The sequence below is a fragment of the Bufo bufo genome, unplaced genomic scaffold (assembly GCF_905171765.1).
Source record: "Bufo bufo unplaced genomic scaffold, aBufBuf1.1, whole genome shotgun sequence".
NCBI lineage: Eukaryota > Metazoa > Chordata > Amphibia > Anura > Bufonidae > Bufo > Bufo bufo.
The window spans coordinates 87,582-99,746 of NW_024401158.1; the positions used below are offsets into that span (position 1 = coordinate 87,582).

Here is a 12,165-nt window from a genome sequence, read left to right on the forward strand (position 1 = left end):
AAGGGTCAATTGCCTGCCAGAGACGACTCAGCAACCCTCCGAGGTGTGCACAACAGGCCCAAATCAAACGTGGAGGAGGGGAGGTCCAAACAATTCATTCAGGTGATAAGCCAATTAACCAATCATCAGTCTTAATTGGATCCAGGGTGTGTGTGACGACACTGGGCTGAATGGGTTGCTTGGTGCTGGAAACAACCGACAGCTGATGCAATTAGGAGATTGACAGACTAGATGCAGGTATTATATGCAAAAAGCAACACTGCACTGACTGGGCAGACAGAGGAGAAGCTGAAGGAGGCACGACACACACAACTTTCCACTTGCTTGGCTGGAAGGATGATGCTTGCAATCCATTTCAATTTCATTCTGTTTTTTCATACTGGATTAGAAGGGGTGCACCGGTCCTGGAGGTACTGCAATACCAGGTCAATGCGTGGAGTGGACAGAGCAAGCTCTTTTTCCATCTCCCTGTTCGAAAAATCCATTTAATATATGGTCCCCAGATAGGGGACGTATCAGATATTAAACTGATAAGAACAGATACTACACTTGATCTTAGCCAAAAGGCCGAGAAGCGATAACCTGAAAAGGGTTCGCAGTACAGGCCGATGGTCCCCAATGCAGAGCACTAATGAAGGCAATAGACTACTGTCCCCAGCCCAATACACAGTCCGGGAGGCTTCTTTCTCTCACAAACCGGGGAAAACGTTCACGCGCGTCCTACGCACAGAAGTCACACCAGCATGCTTCTTTTCGTGTTTGCTATCTGCATAGCTCCGCCCACACGCGACTTTTGGACACGCCTTTTCTTCGCACGAAATTCCTGGTGCGGTGCCAAAGCACGCCAAGCAGAAAGCATGATAGGAATAGTAGTGAGTGAAAGGAAAAAAAAAAAAAAAAAAAAAAAAAGGATAACCATTGTTGATTGTGATGTCACGGCACCATTGTTGAGTGTTCCATCAGGGCCCTTGTGATGTCATCCAATAGCTGACCTTACTTGACCTCTTTGACCTCTTGACCTGACAAGGCTCTTGTGACACGCGCAGTGTTCCGTCCATTGAACAGACAAGGTAGGTCCAGCTGCATAGGAAGTGCTGGGCTACTTTTTAGCCACTAAGTAATCCAGTTCAAAAGATCCACAAGAGGGAGACACAGGCAAACTTTACTCATTTATTGAAGCACTGCAAAAGCTAAATGGTTACATCCAGCCAACTTGATACAAAAAAGGGTCAATTGCCTGCCAGAGACGACTCAGCAACCCTCCGAGGTGTGCACAACAGGCCCAAATCAAACGTGGAGGAGGGGAGGTCCAAACAATTCATTCAGGTGATAAGCCAATTAACCAATCATCAGTCTAATTGGATCCAGGGTGTGTGTGACGACCTGGGCTGAATGGGTTGCTTGGTGCTGGAAACAACCGACAGCTGATGCAATTAGGAGATTGACAGACTAGATGCAGGTATTATATGCAAAAAGCAACACTGCACTGACTGGGCAGACAGAGGAGAAGCTGAAGGAGGCACGACACACACAACTTTCCACTTGCTTGGCTGGAAGGATGATGCTTGCAATCCATTTCAATTTCATTCTGTTTTTTCATACTGGATTAGAAGGGGTGCACCGGTCCTGGAGGTACTGCAATACCAGGTCAATGCGTGGAGTGGACAGAGCAAGCTCTTTTTCCATCTCCCTGTTCGAAAAATCCATTTAATATATGGTCCCCAGATAGGGGACGTATCAGATATTAAACTGATAAGAACAGATACTACACTTGATCTTAGCCAAAAGGCCGAGAAGCGATAACCTGAAAAGGGTTCGCAGTACAGGCCGATGGTCCCCAATGCAGAGCACTAATGAAGGCAATAGACTACTGTCCCCAGCCCAATACACAGTCCGGGAGGCTTCTTTCTCTCACAAACCGGGGAAAACGTTCACGCGCGTCCTACGCACAGAAGTCACACCAGCATGCTTCTTTTCGTGTTTGCTATCTGCATAGCTCCGCCCACACGCGACTTTTGGACACGCCTTTTCTTCGCACGAAATTCCTGGTGCGGTGCCAAAGCACGCCAAGCAGAAAGCATGATAGGAATAGTAGTGAGTGAAAGGAAAAAAAAAAAAAAAAAAAAAAGGATAACCATTGTTGATTGTGATGTCACGGCACCATTGTTGAGTGTTCCATCAGGGCCCTTGTGATGTCATCCAATAGCTGACCTTACTTGACCTCTTTGACCTCTTGACCTGACAAGGCTCTTGTGACACGCGCAGTGTTCCGTCCATTGAACAGACAAGGTAGGTCCAGCTGCATAGGAAGTGCTGGGCTACTTTTTAGCCACTAAGTAATCCAGTTCAAAAGATCCACAAGAGGGAGACACAGGCAAACTTTACTCATTTATTGAAGCACTGCAAAAGCTAAATGGTTACATCCAGCCAACTTGATACAAAAAAGGGTCAATTGCCTGCCAGAGACGACTCAGCAACCCTCCGAGGTGTGCACAACAGGCCCAAATCAAACGTGGAGGAGGGGAGGTCCAAACAATTCATTCAGGTGATAAGCCAATTAACCAATCATCAGTCTTAATTGGATCCAGGGTGTGTGTGACGACCTGGGGCTGAATGGGTTGCTTGGTGCTGGAAACAACCGACAGCTGATGCAATTAGGAGATTGACAGACTAGATGCAGGTATTATATGCAAAAAGCAACACTGCACTGACTGGGCAGACAGAGGAGAAGCTGAAGGAGGCACGACACACACAACTTTCCACTTGCTTGGCTGGAAGGATGATGCTTGCAATCCATTTCAATTTCATTCTGTTTTTTCATACTGGATTAGAAGGGGTGCACCGGTCCTGGAGGTACTGCAATACCAGGTCAATGCGTGGAGTGGACAGAGCAAGCTCTTTTTCCATCTCCCTGTTCGAAAAATCCATTTAATATATGGTCCCCAGATAGGGGACGTATCAGATATTAAACTGATAAGAACAGATACTACACTTGATCTTAGCCAAAAGGCCGAGAAGCGATAACCTGAAAAGGGTTCGCAGTACAGGCCGATGGTCCCCAATGCAGAGCACTAATGAAGGCAATAGACTACTGTCCCCAGCCCAATACACAGTCCGGGAGGCTTCTTTCTCTCACAAACCGGGGAAAACGTTCACGCGCGTCCTACGCACAGAAGTCACACCAGCATGCTTCTTTTCGTGTTTGCTATCTGCATAGCTCCGCCCACACGCGACTTTTGGACACGCCTTTTCTTCGCACGAAATTCCTGGTGCGGTGCCAAAGCACGCCAAGCAGAAAGCATGATAGGAATAGTAGTGAGTGAAAGGAAAAAAAAAAAAAAAAAAAAAAAAAGGATAACCATTGTTGATTGTGATGTCACGGCACCATTGTTGAGTGTTCCATCAGGGCCCTTGTGATGTCATCCAATAGCTGACCTTACTTGACCTCTTTGACCTCTTGACCTGACAAGGCTCTTGTGACACGCGCAGTGTTCCGTCCATTGAACAGACAAGGTAGGTCCAGCTGCATAGGAAGTGCTGGGCTACTTTTTAGCCACTAAGTAATCCAGTTCAAAAGATCCACAAGAGGGAGACACAGGCAAACTTTACTCATTTATTGAAGCACTGCAAAAGCTAAATGGTTACATCCAGCCAACTTGATACAAAAAAGGGTCAATTGCCTGCCAGAGACGACTCAGCAACCCTCCGAGGTGTGCACAACAGGCCCAAATCAAACGTGGAGGAGGGGAGGTCCAAACAATTCATTCAGGTGATAAGCCAATTAACCAATCATCAGTCTTAATTGGATCCAGGGTGTGTGTGACGACACTGGGGCTGAATGGGTTGCTTGGTGCTGGAAACAACCGACAGCTGATGCAATTAGGAGATTGACAGACTAGATGCAGGTATTATATGCAAAAAGCAACACTGCACTGACTGGGCAGACAGAGGAGAAGCTGAAGGAGGCACGACACACACAACTTTCCACTTGCTTGGCTGGAAGGATGATGCTTGCAATCCATTTCAATTTCATTCTGTTTTTTCATACTGGATTAGAAGGGGTGCACCGGTCCTGGAGGTACTGCAATACCAGGTCAATGCGTGGAGTGGACAGAGCAAGCTCTTTTTCCATCTCCCTGTTCGAAAAATCCATTTAATATATGGTCCCCAGATAGGGGACGTATCAGATATTAAACTGATAAGAACAGATACTACACTTGATCTTAGCCAAAAGGCCGAGAAGCGATAACCTGAAAAGGGTTCGCAGTACAGGCCGATGGTCCCCAATGCAGAGCACTAATGAAGGCAATAGACTACTGTCCCCAGCCCAATACACAGTCCGGGAGGCTTCTTTCTCTCACAAACCGGGGAAAACGTTCACGCGCGTCCTACGCACAGAAGTCACACCAGCATGCTTCTTTTCGTGTTTGCTATCTGCATAGCTCCGCCCACACGCGACTTTTGGACACGCCTTTTCTTCGCACGAAATTCCTGGTGCGGTGCCAAAGCACGCCAAGCAGAAAGCATGATAGGAATAGTAGTGAGTGAAAGGAAAAAAAAAAAAAAAAAAAAAAAAGGATAACCATTGTTGATTGTGATGTCACGGCACCATTGTTGAGTGTTCCATCAGGGCCCTTGTGATGTCATCCAATAGCTGACCTTACTTGACCTCTTTGACCTCTTGACCTGACAAGGCTCTTGTGACACGCGCAGTGTTCCGTCCATTGAACAGACAAGGTAGGTCCAGCTGCATAGGAAGTGCTGGGCTACTTTTTAGCCACTAAGTAATCCAGTTCAAAAGATCCACAAGAGGGAGACACAGGCAAACTTTACTCATTTATTGAAGCACTGCAAAAGCTAAATGGTTACATCCAGCCAACTTGATACAAAAAAGGGTCAATTGCCTGCCAGAGACGACTCAGCAACCCTCCGAGGTGTGCACAACAGGCCCAAATCAAACGTGGAGGAGGGGAGGTCCAAACAATTCATTCAGGTGATAAGCCAATTAACCAATCATCAGTCTTAATTGGATCCAGGGTGTGTGTGACGACACTGGGGCTGAATGGGTTGCTTGGTGCTGGAAACAACCGACAGCTGATGCAATTAGGAGATTGACAGACTAGATGCAGGTATTATATGCAAAAAGCAACACTGCACTGACTGGGCAGACAGAGGAGAAGCTGAAGGAGGCACGACACACACAACTTTCCACTTGCTTGGCTGGAAGGATGATGCTTGCAATCCATTTCAATTTCATTCTGTTTTTTCATACTGGATTAGAAGGGGTGCACCGGTCCTGGAGGTACTGCAATACCAGGTCAATGCGTGGAGTGGACAGAGCAAGCTCTTTTTCCATCTCCCTGTTCGAAAAATCCATTTAATATATGGTCCCCAGATAGGGGACGTATCAGATATTAAACTGATAAGAACAGATACTACACTTGATCTTAGCCAAAAGGCCGAGAAGCGATAACCTGAAAAGGGTTCGCAGTACAGGCCGATGGTCCCCAATGCAGAGCACTAATGAAGGCAATAGACTACTGTCCCCAGCCCAATACACAGTCCGGGAGGCTTCTTTCTCTCACAAACCGGGGAAAACGTTCACGCGCGTCCTACGCACAGAAGTCACACCAGCATGCTTCTTTTCGTGTTTGCTATCTGCATAGCTCCGCCCACACGCGACTTTTGGACACGCCTTTTCTTCGCACGAAATTCCTGGTGCGGTGCCAAAGCACGCCAAGCAGAAAGCATGATAGGAATAGTAGTGAGTGAAAGGAAAAAAAAAAAAAAAAAAAAAAAAAAGGATAACCATTGTTGATTGTGATGTCACGGCACCATTGTTGAGTGTTCCATCAGGGCCCTTGTGATGTCATCCAATAGCTGACCTTACTTGACCTCTTTGACCTCTTGACCTGACAAGGCTCTTGTGACACGCGCAGTGTTCCGTCCATTGAACAGACAAGGTAGGTCCAGCTGCATAGGAAGTGCTGGGCTACTTTTTAGCCACTAAGTAATCCAGTTCAAAAGATCCACAAGAGGGAGACACAGGCAAACTTTACTCATTTATTGAAGCACTGCAAAAGCTAAATGGTTACATCCAGCCAACTTGATACAAAAAAGGGTCAATTGCCTGCCAGAGACGACTCAGCAACCCTCCGAGGTGTGCACAACAGGCCCAAATCAAACGTGGAGGAGGGGAGGTCCAAACAATTCATTCAGGTGATAAGCCAATTAACCAATCATCAGTCTTAATTGGATCCAGGGTGTGTGTGACGACACTGGGCTGAATGGGTTGCTTGGTGCTGGAAACAACCGACAGCTGATGCAATTAGGAGATTGACAGACTAGATGCAGGTATTATATGCAAAAAGCAACACTGCACTGACTGGGCAGACAGAGGAGAAGCTGAAGGAGGCACGACACACACAACTTTCCACTTGCTTGGCTGGAAGGATGATGCTTGCAATCCATTTCAATTTCATTCTGTTTTTTCATACTGGATTAGAAGGGGTGCACCGGTCCTGGAGGTACTGCAATACCAGGTCAATGCGTGGAGTGGACAGAGCAAGCTCTTTTTCCATCTCCCTGTTCGAAAAATCCATTTAATATATGGTCCCCAGATAGGGGACGTATCAGATATTAAACTGATAAGAACAGATACTACACTTGATCTTAGCCAAAAGGCCGAGAAGCGATAACCTGAAAAGGGTTCGCAGTACAGGCCGATGGTCCCCAATGCAGAGCACTAATGAAGGCAATAGACTACTGTCCCCAGCCCAATACACAGTCCGGGAGGCTTCTTTCTCTCACAAACCGGGGAAAACGTTCACGCGCGTCCTACGCACAGAAGTCACACCAGCATGCTTCTTTTCGTGTTTGCTATCTGCATAGCTCCGCCCACACGCGACTTTTGGACACGCCTTTTCTTCGCACGAAATTCCTGGTGCGGTGCCAAAGCACGCCAAGCAGAAAGCATGATAGGAATAGTAGTGAGTGAAAGGAAAAAAAAAAAAAAAAAAAAAGGATAACCATTGTTGATTGTGATGTCACGGCACCATTGTTGAGTGTTCCATCAGGGCCCTTGTGATGTCATCCAATAGCTGACCTTACTTGACCTCTTTGACCTCTTGACCTGACAAGGCTCTTGTGACACGCGCAGTGTTCCGTCCATTGAACAGACAAGGTAGGTCCAGCTGCATAGGAAGTGCTGGGCTACTTTTTAGCCACTAAGTAATCCAGTTCAAAAGATCCACAAGAGGGAGACACAGGCAAACTTTACTCATTTATTGAAGCACTGCAAAAGCTAAATGGTTACATCCAGCCAACTTGATACAAAAAAGGGTCAATTGCCTGCCAGAGACGACTCAGCAACCCTCCGAGGTGTGCACAACAGGCCCAAATCAAACGTGGAGGAGGGGAGGTCCAAACAATTCATTCAGGTGATAAGCCAATTAACCAATCATCAGTCTTAATTGGATCCAGGGTGTGTGTGACGACACTGGGGCTGAATGGGTTGCTTGGTGCTGGAAACAACCGACAGCTGATGCAATTAGGAGATTGACAGACTAGATGCAGGTATTATATGCAAAAAGCAACACTGCACTGACTGGGCAGACAGAGGAGAAGCTGAAGGAGGCACGACACACACAACTTTCCACTTGCTTGGCTGGAAGGATGATGCTTGCAATCCATTTCAATTTCATTCTGTTTTTTCATACTGGATTAGAAGGGGTGCACCGGTCCTGGAGGTACTGCAATACCAGGTCAATGCGTGGAGTGGACAGAGCAAGCTCTTTTTCCATCTCCCTGTTCGAAAAATCCATTTAATATATGGTCCCCAGATAGGGGACGTATCAGATATTAAACTGATAAGAACAGATACTACACTTGATCTTAGCCAAAAGGCCGAGAAGCGATAACCTGAAAAGGGTTCGCAGTACAGGCCGATGGTCCCCAATGCAGAGCACTAATGAAGGCAATAGACTACTGTCCCCAGCCCAATACACAGTCCGGGAGGCTTCTTTCTCTCACAAACCGGGGAAAACGTTCACGCGCGTCCTACGCACAGAAGTCACACCAGCATGCTTCTTTTCGTGTTTGCTATCTGCATAGCTCCGCCCACACGCGACTTTTGGACACGCCTTTTCTTCGCACGAAATTCCTGGTGCGGTGCCAAAGCACGCCAAGCAGAAAGCATGATAGGAATAGTAGTGAGTGAAAGGAAAAAAAAAAAAAAAAAAAAAAAGGATAACCATTGTTGATTGTGATGTCACGGCACCATTGTTGAGTGTTCCATCAGGGCCCTTGTGATGTCATCCAATAGCTGACCTTACTTGACCTCTTTGACCTCTTGACCTGACAAGGCTCTTGTGACACGCGCAGTGTTCCGTCCATTGAACAGACAAGGTAGGTCCAGCTGCATAGGAAGTGCTGGGCTACTTTTTAGCCACTAAGTAATCCAGTTCAAAAGATCCACAAGAGGGAGACACAGGCAAACTTTACTCATTTATTGAAGCACTGCAAAAGCTAAATGGTTACATCCAGCCAACTTGATACAAAAAAGGGTCAATTGCCTGCCAGAGACGACTCAGCAACCCTCCGAGGTGTGCACAACAGGCCCAAATCAAACGTGGAGGAGGGGAGGTCCAAACAATTCATTCAGGTGATAAGCCAATTAACCAATCATCAGTCTTAATTGGATCCAGGGTGTGTGTGACGACACTGGGGCTGAATGGGTTGCTTGGTGCTGGAAACAACCGACAGCTGATGCAATTAGGAGATTGACAGACTAGATGCAGGTATTATATGCAAAAAGCAACACTGCACTGACTGGGCAGACAGAGGAGAAGCTGAAGGAGGCACGACACACACAACTTTCCACTTGCTTGGCTGGAAGGATGATGCTTGCAATCCATTTCAATTTCATTCTGTTTTTTCATACTGGATTAGAAGGGGTGCACCGGTCCTGGAGGTACTGCAATACCAGGTCAATGCGTGGAGTGGACAGAGCAAGCTCTTTTTCCATCTCCCTGTTCGAAAAATCCATTTAATATATGGTCCCCAGATAGGGGACGTATCAGATATTAAACTGATAAGAACAGATACTACACTTGATCTTAGCCAAAAGGCCGAGAAGCGATAACCTGAAAAGGGTTCGCAGTACAGGCCGATGGTCCCCAATGCAGAGCACTAATGAAGGCAATAGACTACTGTCCCCAGCCCAATACACAGTCCGGGAGGCTTCTTTCTCTCACAAACCGGGGAAAACGTTCACGCGCGTCCTACGCACAGAAGTCACACCAGCATGCTTCTTTTCGTGTTTGCTATCTGCATAGCTCCGCCCACACGCGACTTTTGGACACGCCTTTTCTTCGCACGAAATTCCTGGTGCGGTGCCAAAGCACGCCAAGCAGAAAGCATGATAGGAATAGTAGTGAGTGAAAGGAAAAAAAAAAAAAAAAAAAAAAAGGATAACCATTGTTGATTGTGATGTCACGGCACCATTGTTGAGTGTTCCATCAGGGCCCTTGTGATGTCATCCAATAGCTGACCTTACTTGACCTCTTTGACCTCTTGACCTGACAAGGCTCTTGTGACACGCGCAGTGTTCCGTCCATTGAACAGACAAGGTAGGTCCAGCTGCATAGGAAGTGCTGGGCTACTTTTTAGCCACTAAGTAATCCAGTTCAAAAGATCCACAAGAGGGAGACACAGGCAAACTTTACTCATTTATTGAAGCACTGCAAAAGCTAAATGGTTACATCCAGCCAACTTGATACAAAAAAGGGTCAATTGCCTGCCAGAGACGACTCAGCAACCCTCCGAGGTGTGCACAACAGGCCCAAATCAAACGTGGAGGAGGGGAGGTCCAAACAATTCATTCAGGTGATAAGCCAATTAACCAATCATCAGTCTTAATTGGATCCAGGGTGTGTGTGACGACACTGGGGCTGAATGGGTTGCTTGGTGCTGGAAACAACCGACAGCTGATGCAATTAGGAGATTGACAGACTAGATGCAGGTATTATATGCAAAAAGCAACACTGCACTGACTGGGCAGACAGAGGAGAAGCTGAAGGAGGCACGACACACACAACTTTCCACTTGCTTGGCTGGAAGGATGATGCTTGCAATCCATTTCAATTTCATTCTGTTTTTTCATACTGGATTAGAAGGGGTGCACCGGTCCTGGAGGTACTGCAATACCAGGTCAATGCGTGGAGTGGACAGAGCAAGCTCTTTTTCCATCTCCCTGTTCGAAAAATCCATTTAATATATGGTCCCCAGATAGGGGACGTATCAGATATTAAACTGATAAGAACAGATTTTTTTTTTTTTTTTTTTTTTTTTTTTTTTTTTTTTTTTTTTTTTTTTTTTTTTTTTTTTTTTTTTTTTTTTTTTTTACCACATCAGGTAAGTTTTCAAGCACTCAAAATACATCTTCTTGGTATCTTAGAGGCAACACCAAATCATCATTGGTTGCTTTAAACTTCATCATCGTGGTTATCTTTATTTTATTTAACAAGAAATTTCCATTTTTTGCATTTCCAATAACCCTCGCTATCTAAACCACCACCATACTGTCTATCCCATCTATATATAAAATATAATCTTGATAGAACAAGTTTCACACCTTCCTTTACCGACCACAATTCTCTCTTAAAAACCATTAAATTTCTCGCATCCCACAAACTTTCCATCATGCAAACCATAATAAACCATAATAACCTAACCTTCTGTTTACCTTTTGCCCCAATCCCAAACAAAGCTACTTTCTCATTCATATATGTAACACCTGTCAGTTCTTTTATCAAGCCTCCCATTCCCTTCCATACCTCCTTTGCATACTTGCATTCCCAAAACAGATGCCTCACACTTTCACTCTCCCCACAACCATCCCTTGGGCACACTTCAGATCTTACTAGATCTCTCCTTTTCTGTACCTCTCTTACTGGCAATACATTCTGCAAACCCATCCATACGATATCTCTCTGTCTATTCGAAACTCCTTTAATCGCCAATTTTTCCCATACTTTCTCCGCCTCACACAACCTCAAACCATGAATATCACATACAATCTCTTTCTTACGCAATATATTCATTACATACTTCTTATTTTTAAACTCCTCCATTTTAATACTTAACAAATCATATCTTCTAATAAACGTCTCTATTATCCTATACCATTTAGCACACACAAAAGCAATCGGCACCCTTGCATCTCTCTTACTCCACCTCAAACCAAACATCATCCATCCCGCCATATATCTCATCATATAAGCACATTTATTCTCTTTCTCAATCAAGACTACAAAAGTTTTAACATAACATAAACCAAAGAAAATCTCAAAATTCGGAAACTCCAATCCTCCATTCTCTCTTAATTTATACACATATTCTCTTTTCGCTTTCTCCATTCTACTCCCCCATAAAAAAGTAAACACCATTTTCTCTACTTTTTTTAATTTCATCACATTCCCCGGATACACTCCATACACAAACCATACGATCGGCAAAATAATAGCTTTAATTATCAAAGTCTTTCCAGTCAAACTCAAATCTCTCAGTCTCCAGAAATTCAACTTTCTGTCTATTCTTTTCCCACATTCATCCCAACTTTCGTTACCTTTCATATCATCATTAAATAAAATTCCCAACACTTTAATAGAACCCCTTTCCCAATTCACACCTTCCATCCTAACCTCACTATCTCCAAAACACTTAAAAGAACATTTATCCCAATTAACTTTGAATCCTGATGCTCCACAAAACAAATCCAAAATCAATCTTCCTCTCCTCATTGCAGCCATATTATCATTCACAATTACAATATCATCCATATAACCTAAAACATTCACATATTTCCCTTTACTCCCAGGTATTAACACTCCTCTCATTACCTTATCCTTTCTCATCATACACATCAAGACTTCAATTACACTAATAAACAGGACTGGCGACATTGGGCACCCTTGCCTTACTCCCGACTGAACCCTTATCTTATGACTTAAATTACCATTCACCAGAATCTTGCTTCCCACACCCTCATACAAACTCTTCACGCACCTCAAAAATTTTACCGGATATCCCATTCTCTTTAGCACTTCAAACATAAAATCATGCGCCACCCGATCAAAAGCTTTCTCAAAGTCTACTGATAGAAGC

The 12,165-nt window shown here is 44.9% G+C and overlaps 8 non-coding genes and 1 pseudogene across 8 annotated transcripts; all 9 read right to left on the reverse strand.

Annotated features, from left to right (window-relative positions):
* Positions 1–388: 388 nt before the first annotated feature.
* On the reverse strand, positions 389–579 carry LOC120984673. Its single transcript, XR_005775290.1, has one exon. It is a non-coding gene; the product is annotated as a U2 spliceosomal RNA (small nuclear RNA).
* A 1,031-nt stretch (positions 580–1,610) lies between these two features.
* Positions 1,611–1,801, reverse strand: LOC120984674. The gene has a single exon (XR_005775291.1). It is a non-coding gene; the product is annotated as a U2 spliceosomal RNA (small nuclear RNA).
* Positions 1,802–2,831: 1,030 nt separating this feature from the next.
* LOC120984676 lies at positions 2,832–3,022 on the reverse strand. The gene has a single exon (XR_005775293.1). It is a non-coding gene; the product is annotated as a U2 spliceosomal RNA (small nuclear RNA).
* Positions 3,023–4,056: 1,034 nt separating this feature from the next.
* On the reverse strand, positions 4,057–4,247 carry LOC120984677. Its single transcript, XR_005775294.1, has one exon. It is a non-coding gene; the product is annotated as a U2 spliceosomal RNA (small nuclear RNA).
* A 1,033-nt stretch (positions 4,248–5,280) lies between these two features.
* On the reverse strand, positions 5,281–5,471 carry LOC120984678. The gene has a single exon (XR_005775295.1). It is a non-coding gene; the product is annotated as a U2 spliceosomal RNA (small nuclear RNA).
* A 1,034-nt stretch (positions 5,472–6,505) lies between these two features.
* LOC120984679 lies at positions 6,506–6,696 on the reverse strand. Its single transcript, XR_005775296.1, has one exon. It is a non-coding gene; the product is annotated as a U2 spliceosomal RNA (small nuclear RNA).
* Positions 6,697–7,726: 1,030 nt separating this feature from the next.
* LOC120984680 lies at positions 7,727–7,917 on the reverse strand. The gene has a single exon (XR_005775297.1). It is a non-coding gene; the product is annotated as a U2 spliceosomal RNA (small nuclear RNA).
* Positions 7,918–8,949: 1,032 nt separating this feature from the next.
* Positions 8,950–9,140, reverse strand: LOC120984681. Its single transcript, XR_005775298.1, has one exon. It is a non-coding gene; the product is annotated as a U2 spliceosomal RNA (small nuclear RNA).
* A 1,032-nt stretch (positions 9,141–10,172) lies between these two features.
* LOC120984719 lies at positions 10,173–10,343 on the reverse strand (annotated as a pseudogene).
* Between the last annotated feature and the right edge of the window lie 1,822 nt (positions 10,344–12,165).